We start from the raw sequence: 22,104 nt of genomic DNA, 5'->3' as shown, positions 1-22,104 counted from the left end.
TTCTGGCAACTTTTATACCCTGATATTTCTCCTACTGTTCCTTGTTCCCTCGGCAGAATGACTGGGGGAAGTGGGAGAGGTATTTAAGCCTTTGGCTGGGGTGTCTTTGTCTCCTCCTGGTGGCCAGGTTCAGTATTTCCCAACAGTAAGGAATGAAGCTGTGGACTTTCCTTGTACAGAAGGAAATGAAATTATCTGCTAAGCATAATTTGTTTTTTACTTTTTGTTTGGAAGCCATTAAAGGGATAGTCTAGTCAAAATTAAACTTTCATGATTCAGATAGAGCGTGCAATTTTAAGCAACGTTCTAATTTACTCCAATTATCAATTTTTCTTCGTACTCTTGGTGTCTTTATTTGAAAAGCAGGAACAAAAGCTTAGGAGCCGGCCCATTTTAGGTTCAGCACCTGGGTAGCTCTTGCAGATTGGTGGCTAAATGTAGCCACCGATCAGTAAGTACTAACCAGGTTCCAAACCAAAAATGGGCTGGCTCCTAAGCTTACATTCCTGCTTTTTCAAAGAATGTCACCTCTGTTTGCTAGTCTGAAATGTTGGCTCTTCTGATAGAACAGCGGCTATATGCTGAGTCCATGCCTCTCAAACAGGATCCACAAACTTATTTTTCTTAAGGGGACATGGAGTGTGCTCCATCGTGATAGTATCATGTGATAGGTTGTGAGCAGAATGATAGGACATATGTATACTTCACATTAAGCTGTATTTGTGTTTATAAAATGATGCAGCTCTCACTGCTCTCAAGGTCTGTATAGCACAAAAACAGACGGATAGGCAATGGCAGTTCTTGTATGTAAACACAGCACTGTTCGGAACAAAGTTAGTAACTCTTGCTGCTCTCCTCTAGGGAGTTGAACGGTGAAAGGTACTGTATATCAGGAGTAGTAACAGCCACATGCCTATCTGTTTATCTCCTGGAAAAGCAGAGCAAGTAACCCCTTACTGTCTTGTCTTTCAATGAACAGCAGTACACTTAGTGGCAGTACACTACAAGAGTTTGTTTTACTAGTAATCAATTGATTGTTGTGATTTTTTTGTGCAAAAAATGGTTAATGTCTGTTTCTTTCCTAAGATATGGAGAGTCCATGACGTCATTCAATTACTAGTTTGAATATCAATCCTGGCCAGCAGGAGGAGGCAAAGAGCACCACAGCAAAGCTGTTAAGTGTCACTCCCCTACCCATAATCCCCAGTCATTCTCTTTGCCTCTGTCAATGGTGGAGGTGAAGTTTGGTGTCTGAAGAAATTAATTCCTTTTTTGGGTACTTTTCCCTGCAAGCAAGGATTTGGGTTTAGCTGAGTACACGTCAATCTCTTCAGTAGAGTAGTGGTGGCTTTTAAGCAGTTAGAAAGTTGTGAGGGAGTCCTTGCTTTGTTTCCTAACACATTGCTGCCCATGGTACAGAAAGCCAAAATTGGTTACTCTGTTCTTTCTATTTCTACAGGTCTCTGTAAGGAGTGTGTGTCCTTTCACACCTTGTGAGCTGTCTTCCTGACGGACAGCTAGACTGCAAGTAAGTGCTTTTGTCTTCTAGGTCTTGGAGACTTGCACTTCAGAAGAATATGTCATATGCAGTAGATAGGGACATTTTTAAAATCCTTTATACAGGATTTTCTTTGGCATTGGACAAGCACATTATGTATGTTGAGACTAGGGGTTAATCTTCCCTTTATTGGGACGTTTTTCCTCTTTGGGCTAATTTTGTTGAAACACTTTATTAGTATGTGTGTGGCTTATGTTTTATACAGGGATTTATGTATAAACTTAAAATTTGGCAGTTGGTTTTCTTTGCTTGCTTAGCTAGAACAGGCTAACTGACAGACTGCTTAAACTTTGTGTAAATTAGGCTCCGGTGTTGAACGCAGAAGGAAATGTGCGCCTTTTACTTGCGACGTAGTTTCCTCTCTCTGCCGGTCACGTGACTTCTCTCTGCTGTCGGATATTCACGGAGCGGAGCAGCGTCATTGAATTTCAGTCTCTTCAATGTCGATCTACTATATAATCGTTTTAGAGACTTCTGGCAGCCCTAATTGTGCATAAGTGTTATGTTAAGGCACCTCAGCCTGTCTGAGGTGTAGGGGGCCTGATTGGATATATAAACACAAAGCGAACCGACATAGCAATTTTAGGGGAGACCCATCTTTCCCCCCAGTGAGCATCAAAAACTCAAGCAGGGTTGGGTGGGCGAAGTAATTTACACTCTGTATACTAGGAATAGAGCCAGGGGTGTGGCTATCTTATTCAGAAAGAACCTAGACTACAATTTGTTAAAGACAACAATTGATCCAGAAGGAAGGTATATTATAGCCAAAATCATGTATGATAAACGTCTACTCCTTATTGGAGGAGTTTACGATCGCCTTGTCCAGAAAAAGTTATTTTGGGAAAACCTCTGCAATACAATCCTTCAGGATACAGATGCCCAAATGATTATAGGAGGAGATTTCAATATTGCTCCTCAGACCCCTGCTGGTAGATACAGGAATTCGAATCTGACAAGTATTTCCCAAAATACCATATCTCAGTCAAAAAGAGATTCAATCATACTAAAGAAGTTTAGAAATGCACTAGCGCTTACAGACATTTGGAGAGACAGGAATCCAGAGGGTAGGGACTACATGTGTACCACTATAGCTAAGGATACACTTTACCTTATAGACCTGTTTCTAGTCTCGAAACACCTTAGTCCACGAATACTAGACACAAAAATAGAATTGTTGTTGTGTCTGACTACGCCTCAATAATGCTAAAATTGAAGTTGAACCAGGCGGTGGGACAAGCTAGGAAATTGACTTTTCCCAAATTCCTCTATCATGATATAAATTTTAAGAGACATTTAGTGGGAGAATGGTTAGCATACCACACTACCAACAATGAACACAGAAACACACCACTACTCTTTTGGGAGGCGAGAAAGACGGTCCTGAGGGGTATAATCAGTATATATTTGATAGGTATAAGAAGGGAAAAAAACAAAGGGAGGAAACACTTCTTAGGCAATTAATGCCAGGAATAACTACCTACACAATCCTACCTCAGCCTCCAAAGCCAAATATTATGACATTAAATCGCAAAGGTATTCGACACTACTCCAAGATACCTCAAGAGTCTTGACTATAAATTGTGCAAAATATTACAGACACGGAAATAAGATAGGACAGCGCTTAGACAGACTCACCAGACTCACAAAGCCCTCTAACACCATAGTAACAGTTAAATACTACAAATACCAATATAAAGCAGACATAGCTGACCCCAACCACCAAAAGCAGAAATTCAGTTCATAGAGCACTGATCCTCTCTGGGTATAAGAATTAAGAATGCCAGTGTAATATGCCTATAAAAACAGGCTTTATTGAAGCTAGAGTTAAAAATAGTTGCACAAAAAAAGGTCGAACGCATTTCGTATGGTTACACTTTCTCAATGATCCATGTGATACCTTGATGCAAACCCCTACTTAAAGGGGAAAGAACAGATGTGTGCCCTAACGTAATCAAAGTAAACACATGTGTTAACAGTGTGGTTGATTAATTTTCCAAAAAAAGTACCTATACCATCTATTACAAAATACAATCTTATTCTTTAAAATATTTTTACATATATACATACCAATATTACAGATGGAATATGCTAATGCTCCATTCATCTCCCAAATAAATCTGACCATCACCCTAATCATAATTATTATTAGCTAATATTAATGTGGCATACGCATAAATTTATTTCAATGTAAACTTACATTAATCTAATGTACATGTACACTTCACAATCCAAAAATATGTGTTAATATAGTAGATATTCCTTTAACTTAAATTAAAAATCATAATTCATAAGTAAGTTCATGAACACATTTAGAACCTTATTTACTCTTAATACCTGGATTAGTTGTGATAACTGTGAATGCCTTAGCCATTTAAAGGGGCACTCAACCTTGTTCTACTATATACATAATTGCCTTGAACTGTCAGTTTAACAATATCACATATGTCCACAATGTCATAAATTCCTGTCTAGAAACCATGATGGAATTTGATTAATTTCAAGAATCATTCTACGTACAGCTTTACATCCCAATCCGAATTTAGGCCATTGGGTATCCTAGTCCCTAATTGAAATATCCAATAAACTTCTTTTTTTTTTTTTTTTTTTTTTTAATAATTTTTATTGAGGAATATTCAAAGGCATACAATAGTCATAAAAAACAGGTTCTTGCATTGCATGTCACATACAGTAAGGTTTAGTGTTACGTGAATGAAAAGACAAACACAGGAAATAAACATAAGTGTAACAATTTACATATCATGCAACCATGATATACATAGAATGCCAAACAGTGAGATGCCTTTTAAATAAAATACTAGGCCACTCTTGGGCCATCACAAGCATTAAGATAAAAGAAGGCATGTGCAAACGAAGGAGACCACTTATGGATCTCGTTAGTAAACCTCAGTTTTTTATAATTTTATCTCATACTAATATGAATAGTGTGTAGGTTAAGTAAAGTGCCAAAGGGATAATATTATTACGTGCATATATATATATATATATATATATATATATATATATTTGGACAATCTTGCGTAGGTTAAGAGAGAAATAAAACTGAGTATAATGATAACCTGCAAGATTTTGCTAGAAAGGAGGGTAAATAGGGTGCGGTATATGTAAGAGAAACCGCGTATTCAGTCCTCCCACTAGGGGAGGCATATTAGGTGGAGTGGGGGGGGTGGAGGTGATGGGTTATCTATGAGAAGCAGACAAGAGATGTCAGTATGTCTTCTGAATTTGCCAAACAGATGCACATAAAATGGGTTGTAATTGGGCTAACTCCTATAGGTGGTTGTTTAAACTGGGTAGGTAATATATGATATAAAGAATATATAAAACCATAGGTTAATTGCAGTTGTGTGACGAGAAAAACCGCTTTAAAGACTCAGGATGAATCCAGCCTATCCTGAGTTCTATAGTATGGGGGGGGTACGGAGGTCATTATGTCTATTGAACCGGAGCTCCTCTTTTCATAGGTACTTAACGTTAAACATGACTTACCCAGTAATTGTGATATGTATAGTACACCTCATAGTTGCAGTTGGCTCAAAATACTAAGCGGTGTGTAAAAGAAAGCCATAGAAGCACTAGTGTCGTGCAGAATTAACTCCACAAATTGTGACATGGAAATCCACATAGTCACTATAATAACCCAATTGCTACCAGGTCAAGATATGTAAGATAGTGACGGAAAAATTAAATCTGCCACAGGACACGGGCCCTATGCCCTGCGGCAGTAAAGATAAGAGTCTAATAGGCAGTTGAATACGTTACATATACTGGTATGTGGAGAGATATTAAGCTTCTATATAAATGTGAATAGGAGGTGACAGAAGACATGAGAACAGGACACATAGCTCAGAGAATGAAAACATATATAGGATCTGTCATAATAAAACTAACAGAGCTAACATATTATGGCTGAAGAGTGTTAGTACCAAAATATTAATGTCAGGCACTATCACACTGGTACAAATACGTTACATATACTGGTATGTGGAGAGCAATTAAGCTTCTATAAAAATATGAATAAGAGGTGACAGAAGACATGAGAACAGGACACATAGCTCGGAGAATGAGAACATATATAAAATCTGTCATAATAAAACTATCAGAGCTAACATATTATGGCTAAAGAGTGTTAGTACCAAAACATCAATGTCAGGCACTATCATACTGGTACATTCATAAACTCACAGTGGGATATAACAAGAGCTTAATACTAGTTCCAAACAAACAGTGTAAAGCAGGATATTTAAAAACAAGTGCTGTTATGCATTAATTCTGGAGTCATTTTTAAAGGTATTCAGAACATCGTACTATAGATTGAAATTACTAAGATCTAGGCTTATTAAGTATATTCATAACAGACAAATCTCAAACTAAATATAGGTATGCAATCTATATTAACTAAATAATACATAAGAACAGAGGGTGAAATATGGAGAAAGGCAAATCTGCAGCAGAGTATGCTTAGGTTAATAGTCTGTCAGTAACAAAGTATTGTAAGCACTACATTGAGTTCAAATAAAAACTATGCATCAGTTATAAATAAAAAGTAGATAGACATATGTTTCATATGTAACATTCAACATAAAGTTCTAGAAGAAAAAATAAAGAGAGAAAAAAAATATAAATATAAAATTTGAGCCTCAAAAAGTACTGAAATGTCGAATCAGATCTGCAGATCTTCATTGGTAACAGTATTGTCCTTCCACTTCATATTATATAAAACAAAAGGTGTGCTTGAGTTAACGCTTAAATACAATAGAAGTGAATCATAGAGTAGAGCAAACAAATGTTAGACCCAAATACATCTATATTTATGGAATAGATAGTCAATATCCTGAAGTACTTTTCAGCACGATTTACATTGAAATGCCAACCATAAAACACAGTAAATCTGCAAACAATGAGAAATAAGCATATTTTTTAAAATGCAGACAGTGAGGGTACATTTCAATGAGTGCTTCTTGCATACAATAAACAAACTGGAGAGCAAGACTGTAAAAAACTTATAGATAATAAAAAGGCTTGAAGGAAACATCGAGTGCAAATCAACTTATGGAGGACAGTCCAGAAATAAGCAAACATGCTGTCTTTGTGGTCAGAGTCAGTCAAAAGTCCTCAGTAAGTGCAGTGATCGTGGTATAATTCAGGGCTGACCCTTAATGAAGACAAATTACTAATAAACAATATTTCTATATTACATTAAACACCACTAGTACAAGGCAGTTTGCCTATATCAGTCCATAAATATATAATTATGCGGTGCAAAAACATAGGTGTCCAAGTTATTAACAGAGTCTCTCCAAGACCAGCACACAAGCCATCCCAAAGTGCACTGGTATAGCTAAACAAAAGACTGTCACCCACTCCAACAGGGTAGAATGAGTTGCAGCAGAAGGGTCAGAAGGGATAGCGGGAAGAAACAGTTTGATGGCAAGCACCTATATCAGGAACGAGTAGTAACAAACCGTGTCTCAAGTTGTAACCGTAGGTTCTGTATTAGAATAAGGCAATTCCCAGGACTATGCTCTAAAGTAAGCCGACTATGTGAGACCAAATAAGATGGGTCTGGGTATAGCCGACTCCCGATCTCACATTCCTGGTCTCCTAACCAATGCCCTTAGGGTGCAAAGCTTCTATACTTGGCTGAAGAGGCCACTCAAGGGGACAATCTGGAGGGTTGCCCCTCTCGTCGGGATCTATAGTAAGATTAACAGGTGTGGGCTCACTCATTTTGTCGGCTGAAGTATCGAGCAGAAGAAGCGCTCTCCACGCGTGACAGCCAGCTGCAAACGCCATCTGCCTCTTAGCTGTAAGTGTGTTCGGGAGCGAGGCGCAGTCCGCTCCGGGGTCTGGCTCAGTTAGCATGGCAGGGCAATCTTCCGTTGCAGCCTCCGCAATCTCACCCCCCACATAAACAGCTCGGTCTTTTTGGCTGCATAGAGGAGACTCGGTATAGGGAGAGAGTTCAGGCGCGGAACACAAGGGCTCAAAAGTTGGTGATACGGTATAAATACCCTGATCTAAGACAATGTTATCAGCAGTCAGGATAGGGGTAACAGATATAAGTGGGCTTATTCCAGCACAGCACTCCTCTAGAGCCAATTCCATCCTCTCATAGTGCTTATGTATGAGCTGCGCCACAGCCCGCTCCCAAACTCTAAGGGCCTCCATCTTGATCATAATTTTAGAAGAATTCTCTTGCTCAAGTATGTCCACTTGCACAGTTGCTTGGATCCTCAATATTAGTAGGGAACATGAAGGCTCCTTATAGCCCTAAAAGTCAACATCATAAGGGTAAATAAACACTTTAAGGCTAGTTAAGGCCAGGAGCTATACACAAGTGCGTCCGTCTCCCTCTGCAGTTGGCTCCGCCCCCCAATAAACTTCTTTTTGACTGAGTGTTTTCATTCTATTTCCTCCCCTAACGTGCCTGGTTATATGTTGTATGCCTTGAAACTGCAAAGATTTGCTGTCCCCATTATGGTAATTGCGAAAGTGAAGGGCAATGGGGGTGTCAGACTCAATGTCCCCTATGGAACGCAAATGTTCCAAAAACCTTTTTTTTAGGAGTTGGGTCTTTTGACCCACATACTTAATGTTACACAGTTTACACGTTAACAGGCAAATTACATAGCGTGTGTTACAGTTAATGTAATTATTTAATTTTGAAGGTTTTTCTTTCATTAAAGGAAGAAAAGACATCACCAAAAATAGCATGAGTGCATGATTTGCATCTCCTACTTCCACACCTGAAGAAACCCTTCTTCAGTGTTAACCAATTTGTTGTTTTGCTGCTCGGCAGCATGGAAGGAGAAAGTATATTTGATAATGTCTTTGACCTCCTTGTAACAAACTGACACCCATTCTCTATGATTTTACATAGTGTATCATCAACCTTCAAAATCAGAAGTGCTTTTTTTTTTTCATTTAAACTATGTCACATATACGATTATGTTCTCTACTATAGGTAGTGATAAAAACTGTTTTTTTTCTGAAAATTGTTACTCCTATGTGTCTTATTTCTTTGTGGCCCTAAAAGATCATTCCTATCCATAGAATCAACCTCCTTTTTTGCTTTCTGTAGATGATGTGCTAAATACCCCCTTGTTAAGAACATTTCTGTTGTTTGTCTAGAATCTGCTTCATAAGACTCTTCTGTAGTGCAATTTCTCTTTGTACGCATATACTGCCCTTTGGGTATGGCTTGAATGACATGTTTAGGGTGACAGGACTTTGCTTTCGATAATGTGTTGCCTGCTGTTTTTTTCCTATATAATTCAACTTCTATTCTATTGCTTGTCAAATTAGAGTTTAGTATTACATCCAGAAAAGGCATACTGTTTTTACTAGATTCAATGGTAAACTTTAAATTTCATTTATTAGCAGATAGATATGAATAAACATTGTTTATCATTATATTGTCCCCTTCAAAAATAAACACCAAATCATCGATGTATCGACCATAATATTTTTGATGACCCCAAACACCAAATAAGCTTTTGGAATTCTATCCAAAACCCAAAGGCATCAGGGGAACAACGCTAACTTTTAAATGCTCCCATCACAATACATGAACTTACCAAGGCAATTAGAGACCTCAAATTAGAAAAATCCCCGGGACCTGATGGACTCCCCGGAGAATTCTGTCAGTATATTTATGAAAATCTTAGCAGTGCTCTTCAAATAATATATCAGCTTATGGCAGGGTTATAACACAATACAAATATTAATTACCCTTAAAAATAGAAACCCTTAATCAACATGCATCTACTAGAAACCATACAATTAATATAAATATATGAATTCTTTTATTTAGTTAATATCCATTAATGTTTTTTGAAATATATTTGTAATAAAAGGAATATGAAATAATATTATATGCGCTTGAAAACTATTTAAGATATGCTATCCTTCTTATCAAACCCAGAAAAATATACCTTCACAATTCAACCTTCTTTACAAATAGCCTTTTATTTAGTTAACACAATGGGGCTAAAAACCTTTAACATCCAAGCAGTACAATTCTAAACTGTGCTTATAAACAATAGGATAATGTATATATATTCTGCTATTTAACTGTAATTTATCCTAATACAATATTAATTTACAATATCAGAACTTGCACAGATGAGTTACTTAGCCAATCAGATACAGATTTAAACAATATATAGGCTGTGACTACCAATTTAAAAACCCAATTTGTTCTTTCCAATCTTCCAATTGTAATTTTACTGTAGTGACTATGCATATAATTTATCTTACCAAAAACCTTGTATACATTACCAAATAAACAGCAATCCAGTTTCCAATGTTTCTCAACAGATCCAATTTCACCTCAGAAATTCAAAATTGGGGGTATTGCATATGGAGTCCAACAGTAGTTGTGTGCTTTAATAATAACCACAGTAGTTATTCCTTCAGCTTTAGCCAGCAACCTCCTTATCAGTCTCTATGCTGGGGTTTAAATCATCTGATTTCACCCCTCCCCTTTTGTGGATATTATCAGTCATTGGTGAGTATTGGAAACGCCCACGGAGCCTTTTCTCGGATTGGTTCTTTGCAACTGAACATGGATTGGTTTATTTGGGAATGTGTTGCCAAGGAGATGCATCCCTGCAACAACCAATCATCTCATGGCTGCAATTCTCGCATCATAACACTGGGTGGCAGCATTACAAACAGACAGCACAAGACAATGCAGCATGACAATACATACAAATTCATTTAACCAACATTTTTAGACAGTGAAATATTTCTTTAAACTATGTAATAACTGCCATAATTTCTTGTATTAATCTCTCCCAATATTAACTATAGGTGAAGCAGCATCAGATCAATTTCCTGATCGTTTTGATATGAAACATCATGTTTTATATTATTAATATTTTATTATATTAAGGCAATTTAATACTGCTAATTATTAGCTTAAAATGCATTATAATCTTATCGGTATCCTTGCATTTCTATAGAAATAACAGCCTATTTTTATATTTCCAATAGTTCTGTCTGCATTGTGTTCTCTGCGATCCATCTGAAAAATAGAAGATTTATGTTATATATATGCACTTCAAATATGGGATTATTAAAATGGCTATTTAATCTATACTAATTCTGAATTTATTTCCTATATAAATATCCCATGCAGCAATGATCTATTAATACAATGCGTTTATATTTATTATCATATAAAAGACCATCACATATCCATTAAAAATATATATCTTTTCTTATAATGCTGAAATGTATTTTACTTGCCTATAACATAGTTGTTTTGAAATCACAGTGTAAGCCACATGCTTTCTCTGTGTTATCTTAACCCAGACGCAATGTTTAACATCTTGTATATTCCAGTGTTAATAGCCACACAGCATGAGCCACTCAACAAATCTGTGCTAATTATCAGTCCCTTTTGAAGAATGCTTGCATCTTTCACATCTCTTCAGACGGATCAGCATTTCCATTGGAGGAAGCCCATATATGGGCATGTATCCTGATCTAGGTATCAGAATGCCGTCTTTTAACATTGGTTCCCAGGCAATCACACAGATGATTTCTGAAACTGTGTGATTTTCAGTTCTTTGTGGTTATACAATTGCATAATTTAGCATATTGAGTGTGGGAGATCTCTTAGAAACAATCCTTTGTTCTACAAACAATGTGCACATCCACAGACTTATTAAATAAAGACAAATATACTTGTATATATTATTTAATAATATTTCAAATACCTTGACATAAATCCCCCTTACAAATTCAAAAATATGTAGGACACATGTATTTGAATTGGATCAAAGTTAGTGGTATTTGGTGAGGCTGTTGACCGTACACATCATAGACAGTCTTCTATGTAGATAGTTTGTCAATTTTGAGCCTTCATGTTTATCAGCTAGGCATCTTTAAACTACAGTATGTCTTTAGTGCATTTGGGGATATGACACTTCATTCTCCATCTATGACTTGTAGTTGGGATCTGGGATGACATGCCCGCAATTGATTGATATGGACCCATTTATCTATGAAACTTTCATTTTTGGGGATCCGTATTTTATAGGCCACTGGAGATATTTTGTCAGTAATGACAAAAGGACCTTTCCATGAGGGTAGAAATTTCTTCTCCCTAACCTGATCTCTTCCAAAGTTATAAAGATAAACTTTATCATTTATTTCATATTCCTTTTTGGATGTTTTGAGATCATAATAGGTTTTAGTGGCAGTTGCGGCTCTTTCTAAATTCCTTTGAGCAAATGCAAAGGCATATTGCAGGTGTTTTCTTAGGTTCTCCACATATTGATGTATATTGGCAGCGTTTATCAAGTTTTGGTCTGATGTACGGTACAGCAGATGTTGAGATAGAACCATTCTTCTACCAGTCATCAGTTCAAATGGTGACATCTTGGTAGCACTACTTGGAGTTGCTCTTAATGCCATTAAGACTAGAGGTAGTTTTACATCCCAGTCTTTACCCGTTTCACTCACAAACTTTTTGAGGATTTTAACAATGGACTGGTTGTAACGCTCTACACCACCACTTGAGGTAGCTCTATAAGCAATATGGAGCTTTCTTTTAACCCCTAGTATTTTCCACATTTTGGTCATCACTTCGCTAGTGAAGTGGGTTCCCCGATCTGATTCGATTTTTTGGGGCAAACCAAATCTGGAAAACACGTGGTTGATGAGCAACGCTGCACATGTTTCAGCACTGTTGTTAGGTGCACTAATGCACTCTACCCATTTAGTGAACAGGCATGTCACTGTTAACATGTACTTGTTACCTCTTGATGACCTTGTTACCGGACCAATAAAATCAATTTGTATATCTGACCATGGCATTATCATCCCCCTTTTCTGCAATGGCGCTCTATGCGTTGGTGCAGTGGGTTGGAACTGTGGGCAGATTAAACACACTTGACAGTAGGTTTGAACATCTTTCAACATGTGTGGCCAAAAAGCGTAATCACGTAATATTTCATACGTGAGTTTGGCACCAGATGTGGGAGCATCATGGGCATGTTGAAGCATTAGACCTCTGAACTTGTTGGGTACTACCCACTGCTGGATGCCAGTTTTGGAGGTTCTAATTAACAAACCATCCTGTAACTTGAATTGTGATCTAGATTTTATTAAGATCTTCTTTGCCAATACAATCATCTTTTGAGATGGGGTTGCTTTCAGGATCTTCTATGTGTTTATAGAAGATGCCTACAATGGGGTCTTCTTTTTGATTAGTGATCAGGTCCTCACTAGGAGAATCCTGACTCCATTGTACCAAGTTAGGTTCACTCTGTTGTTTTGCCTGGTTTCTGGTAATGGCTTCTACCTGAATTGCACCCATTAAGTGGTCAATCTTAAGGAGTTCTCCAGTTATAGCACTTTGTTTGGCTAATGAATCCGCAAGGTCATTGCCTTCCTTATCCGGACCTAGAACTCTGGAATGACCCTTGGTCTTTTTCCAGTGTATGGTTAAATCATTGGATACCACCAGATTATCTATCTCGTAGAACAACTTGCCATGCTTGACTGGTTTGTTATTGCTTTTCTGCATGCCATTTCTTTTCCAAGTTGGCAGGTATTCAACAAAACTGTCACGCACATAATTTGAGTCAGATATGATCACAAATTCATGAATACCATGTTCAATAGCCATTTCAAAGGTTTTGAAAGCAACAGTTAGTTCTGCAACTTGACTGGATCTTGGTCCAATGTTGAAACCCTATAGATATATTTGGTAATCCATTTGCCCCAGTTATACCAATGCCAGCGACTAATCTGCACTCATTATCAATAGTGGCATGGTAAGAACAACCATCAACATGCACCCAAGGTAATGTTTGACAATGTTCCTCATTGTATATTTTATATGGGGAAAGCAATTGTTCCTCCAGAAAATCATCTTCTGATAATTCTTCCCCAGGATCTCTAGCAGTACAGTCGTGGAGCTCAGCAAGCCCTTGTGCGACTGGATTCTTTTTATTCTGCTTGTAGCGAATTTCTAATGGCCAACCTTGCAAGGAAAGAGTCCACGCTGTTATGCGGCTATTTGACAAATTCCCATCTCTTATTCTGTCACTTTGCAAATATAGCAAAGGCTGGTGGGCCGTTTCTACAAGAATTTTCTTGCCCTGTATATAGCTGCGGAAATTTTGTAGAGCCCATACAGTAGATAAGAGGGCTTTTTCGTAATCGCTAAATTTTATTTCTACTGGGGATAGATTTTTGCTCTCATAAGCAATGGCTTTGTTCAAATTATCATGCTTTTGGTATAAAACAGCACTCATGCTTATATCTGTGTAACCTGTCTCTAAGAAGAAAGGTTTACCACCTTCAGGGTACGCTAAGCAAGGAGCTTGAGTGAGTTTTCTCTTCAGCTCTCTGATGGCTGTCTCTTGAGACTCACTCCAGTGCCATTTCACATCTTTCTTTAGAAGAAGTAGTATTGGTTTATATAATTCCGCATAAATATCAATGAATTTGCGAGAATAATTTGTCATACCCAGGAATGATCTCAATTCCTTTAAGTTGGTTGGGTTTTTAGAATTCACTATAGCTTCCACCTTTTTCTTCTGGGGATTTAATCCTTCAGAGGTAACTTCATGTCCTAAGAAGTTTACACGAGTGCGGCACCATTGAGCTTTTTGTAGGGATAATTTGACACCTGCCCTTTTAAGTTCTGAGGACGTATTTAAGCTCTGCAACGTGTTTTTCAAAGTCTGTGCTTTTGATTAAAACATCATCAACATAAGATAAAGTCCCCCTTTCCAGTGCATCAGGCATAGCCTTATGCATGAATACAGCAAATTCATGTCCAGAATTTATGTATCCGAAAGGAAGTCTTTGAAATTCATATTGAACCTTTTGGAAGGAGAATGCCAGCTTATACTGGTCCTCCTCATGTACCTTGATGGTCCAATATTCCTGCGCACAATCAATGGCAGTGAATATTTTGGATCCCTGCATTTGTGCTAGGCATTGGTCAATATATGGCACAGGCCAGCCAGACATGTACACTCGTTTGTTTAGCTGTCTTAAGTCAGCACACAAACGCCATTGTCCATTGGGCTTAAGGACACCTAGAATAGGATTATTATAAGAGCTGTGCACCTGTCTGATAATACCTCTTTATTCCAAATTCCTTATGATCTCTGCAAGAGAATCATACGAGGCTAGGGGAAGTCTGTATTGTTTGACAAATACAGGTGGTGCATCGGGATCTGTTTGTATTCTTGCAATGTGCAAGTCTGTAGTACCACAGTCATACGAATCCTTAGCAAAAATATCCTTGTACTCCATCAAGAGTTCTCGCAGCTGTTGGCGTTCATCATCGCTGGAACAGCCATTAGCTAAGGATATTTGCTCTTCGACTATTTGCTAAAATCCTGGAAAGATTTCAGGCTGTCCTATTTCATAGGCTTCTTCCAACCTAGAGGTGAGATCCCCTTGATTATAGTTTACATTGCTCCCATGACTCTGGGAATTGGGGTAATCTTGCTGTTTGATTGGCTGATCAAACACTAGAGAGGCTTCTTCAATTTTACAGATGCCTTCCTCTGAGCTGAAGGGATAAATTGACTGAATATTAAATAGACCCTCTGGCATAGATGCAAAGGATTGTTCTATTGTTCTTCAGTTAAGTATCCTTCAGGTATTAGCCCAATTACATTATTCTGGAATCCAAAAGTTTAATAACTTGATTCCAGTGCATATCCTATGGTAGTTCCCTTGGATAATGTTATATCCTGTGGGGTCATGTTATGCACAACAATATGTATTGGAACAGTTCCAATATTCACCATAGGAGTGTAGGTCACTGTGACACCCAGATTTTGTATTCTATGGGAGAGGCAAATCAGTGTTTCAGAAGTTTTTAATTTCTGACCTCTCTTTACCTGTAAGGGTAAAAGAAATTTATCCGCCCCAGCAGGAAATATAACATCACTAGATACCTGCATATTCACAGCATATGGCAATTGCTGGTTTGACTTCAGGGCTGCATTTTCATCCTGAAATACTTCAGGGTCCCCCTTTAACCTGCTCCAGAGGCAAGAGTTAATCAAATCTATTTGTATGGCATATCTATGTCAGATATCATTGCCAATGTATATTTGATTATGGGGAGTATTTAAAACTAAAAACAGGTGCTTCACTGACTTATTACCAATAGAGATAGATAATAAGCACTTAGCTGTGATGTTATAGCTTTCAGACCTGTCATCCAGGCCGTTGACACAGTGGTCTTGGGGAGAAAGATATTTAATCACTTTAGGTTCAGCTATTTGCGCTAATAAACCTTCGCTTATATAGCTAGCTTCCTGTTTTAAGTTTATTTTAGCATACTTGGTTTTACCAAGGTCATGTACTTGTATAGGGATAAATAGATCCTCTTTAACTCTCTCAATCCCTGTGAGGTATTGAGCGTGGCCTCCCCCCTTAGGGATTTTATGATCCCCCTTGTGGAGTGATATGGTTAATACATCGCCATCTAGGGAAATATTCGCTATCTTTCCAGGCGATATTTTAAATGTATTACCATCAGAGCCACTAAAAGGAGTCTGATCATCTATTTGTAGAATAGTGATTTCAGGTACAGAGTTATTCCTGAAATGAATCTCCACAGCATCTGGTTTCTCTTCCACCACGTGACAGCTATGTCGGGTGCGAGATATACCAGATTTTTCATAATTGATAGGCCGTTTAACTTGTGACCAAATTACATTATTTATGCAATCAATTATGGTGCTTAATCGTTTCAGGAGATCGCTACCAATAATTAAACGATCAGTTGGCAGATCCACTATAATGACAGGGTGTCTTATGACCCTGTTCCCCAATTTCAATTTTAACCAGGCAGTACCGTAAACTTTTAGGGAGTCACCCCCAACACCTATTAGAGAACCCTCAAATTCTTTTATTTTAGGTTTGTCGGGTGTTAGCTCATTTAGCTGTGTGTAGTACCTGTGGGATAACATAGTTGCCTGAGATCCGGTGTCAATTAATCCCATGATAGGGTTGGAGACTGAATCTTGCAGCTCAACTAATACATAATACCTTCCTGCAGTTTCTACCATTTCACACATAAAGTTGGCGTTATCATACATATGTGGGCTTCGCCACGTGTTACCTGAGTTTGCCATGATTTCCGATGCAGAAGAAGCTTCATACCTACCAGTCTCCTCTATGACAGGTTCAGCTGGATTCTTGTGTACTGCATCTGTGGAGATAAGGTTAAGAGAGTGCTGCAAGGGAAGAGGTTTGTTAATTTTTCCCGGATGAGGTTGCCTGTCATCACAGCTAAATTGTCCGTTTTCGGTCTGTGGGGAGAGAACATGATTAGTATCATTGAAATTTATCACTACATTTTGTATATCTCTCCCCTCCCCTTCAGGTGATACTGCAGTATTTATGACTGTGCCTGTGGTCCACTGCTGACCACTGGCTGCACCCCTAAAAAAGTATTGTTCGGTTGCTGAGCTGTAGAAATTTGACTCATATTAGCGAATTGTTCGCTCAACCGATTTAACTGGGTAAACAGCATATCTACCTGATTATACAAGTTACTTCTACCCCTGGGCCTATCTCTTGGTGCCCCATAATAATGATTCTTGGACCATTGGGTTCCCTCAGAATCAGGGTCGCTATTTCTATTTTGGCGTGGTTGCCCCTGGGTTTCAGCTTGTTCAGTATTGGTACTTTGGGGAGCATTATATACATGGGGTGTTTGGTTACCCTGAGAATATCTTCGCCGTCTATTGTATCTACCCTTGCGCGGATACCAATTATTTGGTGAGTATTCTCTTTGTGAGTAATTATTCACCTGATTATGTCCCCCACTTTGGTTATAGTCTCCCTGCGCCTCAACCTGTGTAGGGGAGGGGGTAGAGTTAAACCTCTGTGGAGATGGCCTGTTTTGACTGGCCACCTCCGCATAAGTTCTCTTTTTAGACTCCAAATTGAGGGGGTTAGGTGACACCCTAGTTTCTGCTACAATTTTGGGTTTTGACTCCTTTTTCACCCCCTATTCACTGGATTGCTGAATAGAGTATAATTTTGTACTCTCTTTGATCAGCCATTCCAATGAGCAGTCCTCATCAAAATCTCTAGCTAAGTTAATTTTGATGGGTGTAGGCAATGCTTCAAAAAATAAATTTACAAATTCTGAGCCATCAAACTGGGATTATCTTCAGCCATACTGTACGCATTTTTCAATACAGAAAGGAATTCGATTGGACTCTGATTTGCACGACACTTTAAACCATATACCGCTATTTTCGCGGCAGTTTTAGTGCGATATTGCCCGAATTCTTTTCTGCATTGTCGTTTTATCCCATTCCAGGAATGAATATTCATATCCTTTAGTGAAGCAAAGAATTTGTGATGCTTACTGTCAAATACCCAGGGCAGAAATTCAATTTCTCACTTGTAACATTCATTATAGCTAACGCATTTTCAAAAGCCTCTAAATGATCAATTACAGATGTTGTTCCCTTATTGGAGAATATAGGTATTGCACGTTGTACGAAGATGATTATTTTATGGGAATCATAAACTTTATCAGACTTACTTTGACTGTCTCTGTTAGAGTTTCCCTCCCCCGCACCAGCTGCATTACAGCAGTCCTCTGGATTTATATCATGAGGTGACTGCCTATTTGGGAAATCTTTTTCTGACCCATTAGGGGTCATTTGTCTATACTGTTTCATATATTTCTGTACCTTGTCCCTAACGCGTTCGCTAAAGGAGTTAGCATTATCTGCATTATTCTCACTGTTAATATAAGGGTTTTCATTATGGGGATATGACCTTTTTAAATTGCTTAATTCTCTCTGGCTTTGGGCAAGCTGTTTATTTAAATCTTGTATCTGTGCGAGTAAGTCTATATTATGCTTATCTAAGGCGGTTAGGTTTTGGGCAAATTAATCCATTTTATTTTTGGCTATTTTTAAATCCTCTTCGCGTCTGCGTGAGGAACGAATACTATTTTCTAGCTCCTGTATTTGCAATCGTTTGTCTATGACACAAAACAACATTTCATCAATAATGCATATTAAAAGGGGCCAAGATTTTAGTATTAGTTCCTCTCGCTTTTTGGGAGTTTTGCATTGATTAATCATTAATAATTCTTGGAAGAATTCATTCTCTTCATTCCACATATTATTATTAACGGTAATATTTTTAGCTCTAGTTTCAAGCATATCCATAAAATCATTTAATTCACCCGCAATATTAAACGTCTTTTTAATGTAACTTAAGATATCTTTCTTAAGGACTTGACCTTTAGTAATGGGTATTGTTATGGGACCATTTTCAAAACTATGTACGGAATTAAATGAGTCGCTTCTGGCTACAGACATTATTATATTGGTTTAGTATTTAGTTAAATTAAAACGCTAATACAATTTTTGCCAATAAAAAGAGAGAAAATAAATTTATATATAAAAAAATAGTATTAATTTTGAAATATGAAAATTAATATTTTTAAATATGAAATATTAATATTTTTGAAAATATGAAAAATTTATATTTTTGATTAATTTTTAAATATGAAAAATTAATATTTTTATTAATTTTTCAAAAATTAATCTTTAATAATATTTCAAGATATTAATATCAATCTCGAAATATGAAAATCAATATTTCAACCTTTCAAAAATTATATCTTCAAAATATTAATATCGAAATATGAAACTTTTTCTCTCTTTTATAATAATTTCTATTTACTACAAATATATTATATCAAATATGATGAATATTAATAAATCTCATGCAATGCCTCCATATATTATGTCAGTATATTTATGAAAATCTTAGTAGTGCTCTTCAAATAATATATCAGCTTATGGCAGGGTTATAACACAATACAAATATTAATTATCCTTAAAAATAGAAACCCTTAATCAACATGCATCTACTAGAAACCATACAATTAATATAAATATATTAATTCTTTTATTTAGTTAATATCCATAAACATTTTTTGAAATATATTTGTAATAAAAAGAATATGAAATAATATTATATGCGCTTGAAAACTATTTAAGATATGCTATCCTTCTTATCAAACCCAGAAAAATATACCTTCACAATTCAGCCTTATTTACAAATAGCCTTTTATTTAGTTAACACAATGGGACTAAAAACCTTTAACATCCAAGCAGTACAATTCTAAACTGTGCTTATAAACAATAGGATAATGTATATATATTCTGCTATTTAACTGTAATTTATCCTAATACAATATTAATTTACAATATCAGAACTTGCACAGATGAGTTACTTAGCCAATCAGATACAGATTTAAACAATATATAGGCTGTGACTACCAATTTAAAACCCCAATTTGTTCTTTCCGATCTTCCAATTGTAATTTTACTGTAGTGACTATGCATATAATTTATCTTACCAAAAACCTTGTATACATTACCAAATAAACAGCAATCCAGTTTCCAATGTTTCTCAACAGATCCAATTTCACCTCAGAAATTCAAAATTGGGGGTATTGCATATGGAGTCCAACAGTAGTTGTGTGCTTTAATAATAACCACAGTAGTTATTCCTTCAGCTTTAGCCAGCGACCTCCTTATCAGTCTCTATGCTGGGGTTTAAATCATCTGATTTCACCCCTCCCCTTTTTTGGTTATTATCAGTCATTGGTGAGTATTGGAAACGCCCACGGAGCCTTTTCTCGGATTGGTTCTTTGCAACTGAACATGGATTGGTTTATTTGGGAATGTGTTGCCAAGGAGATGCATCCCTGCAACAACCAATCATCTCATGGCTGCAATTATCGCATCATAACACTGGGTGGCAGCATTACAAACAGACAGCACAAGACAATGCAGCATGACAATACATACAAATTCATTTAACCAACATTTTTAGACAGTGAAATATTTCTTTAAACTATGTAATAACTGCCATAATTTCTTGTATTAATCTCTCCCAATATTAACTATAGGTGAAGCAGCATCAGATCAATTTCCTGATCGTTTTGATATGAAACATCATGTTTTATATTATTAATATTTTATTATATTAAGGCAATTTAATACTGCTAATTATTAGCTTAAAATGCATTATAATCTTATCGGTATCCTGGCATTTCTATAGAAATAACAGCCTATTTTTATATTTCCAATAGTTCTGTCTGCATTGTGTTCTCTACGATCCATCTGAAAAATAGAAGATTTATGTTATATATATGCACTTCAAATATGGGATTATTAAAATGGCTATTTAATCTATACTAATTCTGAATTTATTTCCTATATAAATATCCCATGCAGCAATTATCTATTAATACAATGCGTTTATATTTATTATCATATAAAAGACCGTCACATATCCATTAAAAATATATATATTCTTATAATGCTGAAATGTATTTTACTTGCCTATAACATAGTTGTTTTGAAATCACAGTGTAAGCCACGTGCTTTCTCTGTGTTATCTTAACCCAGACACAATGTTTAACATCTTGTATATTCCAGTGTTAATAGCCACACAGCATGAGCCACCCAACAAATCTGTGCTAATTATCAGTCCCTTTTGAAGAATGCTTGCATCTTTCACATCTCTTCAGACGGATCGGCATTTCCATTGGAGGAAGCCCATATATGGGCATGTATCCTGATCTAGGTATCAGAATGCTGTCTTTTAACATTGGTTCCCAGGCAATTACACAGATGGTTTCTGAAACTGTGTGATTTTCAGTTCTTTGTGGTTATACAATTGCATAATTTAGCATATTGAGTGTGGGAGATCTCTTAGAAACAATCCTTTGTTCTACAAACAATGTGCACATCCACAGACTTATTAAATAAAGACAAATATACTTGTATATATTATGTATCCCTGTTTGCAGACGATATGATTCTGTATTTCCAAGACCCACAAAAAAATATCCCCACAATCATGCAAATAATAGCTCAGTATAGTTTAATCTCAGGCTACAAAATCAATACAGACAAGTCGGAGGTAGTCTGGTTTCATCCACAGACCCGTCATCCTGAACTGCCATACAACTTCAAAATAGTAAACGGTCATTTTAAATATCTAGGCATCAAATTATAAACTAATCCCAGTGATTGGTATGAAGATAACTATAAACCATTAAAAAGGGAAATGAACACATACAGAACTGGATAAATCTTCCCCTTACTGTTTCAGGCAGAGTAGGTTTGGTTAAGATGATACTATTTCCAAAACTCCTATATATTTTCCAAATTATTCCCAAAATTATCCATAAATCAGACTTAACCCACCTAAACTCCATCATTTTTGCATTTATCTGGGCAAACAAAAAACACAAATTTAAATAGGCAAAATCTGATGAGCTCGGTAGAATCTGGGCAGCGCAGGCAAAATTTGTCTTGGACTGGTTGGTGGAGGGAAACCACTTCACCAGCTTAGACATAGATCGACATGTTGCAAAACTCTGTCCATTAGAGATGCTGCCACACTTCAGTGCATCTGTAGTAAATAAGTAGTTTAAATTCTACCCCCTTATGGCCCACCTGCTCTATGTATGGAGGAAG

This window comes from Bombina bombina, chromosome 1 (genome assembly GCF_027579735.1).
Source record: "Bombina bombina isolate aBomBom1 chromosome 1, aBomBom1.pri, whole genome shotgun sequence".
NCBI classification, from domain to species: Eukaryota; Metazoa; Chordata; class Amphibia; order Anura; family Bombinatoridae; genus Bombina; species Bombina bombina.
The sequence above is the reverse complement of the archived record's forward strand: the minus strand, read 5'-3'. Positions refer to the sequence as shown.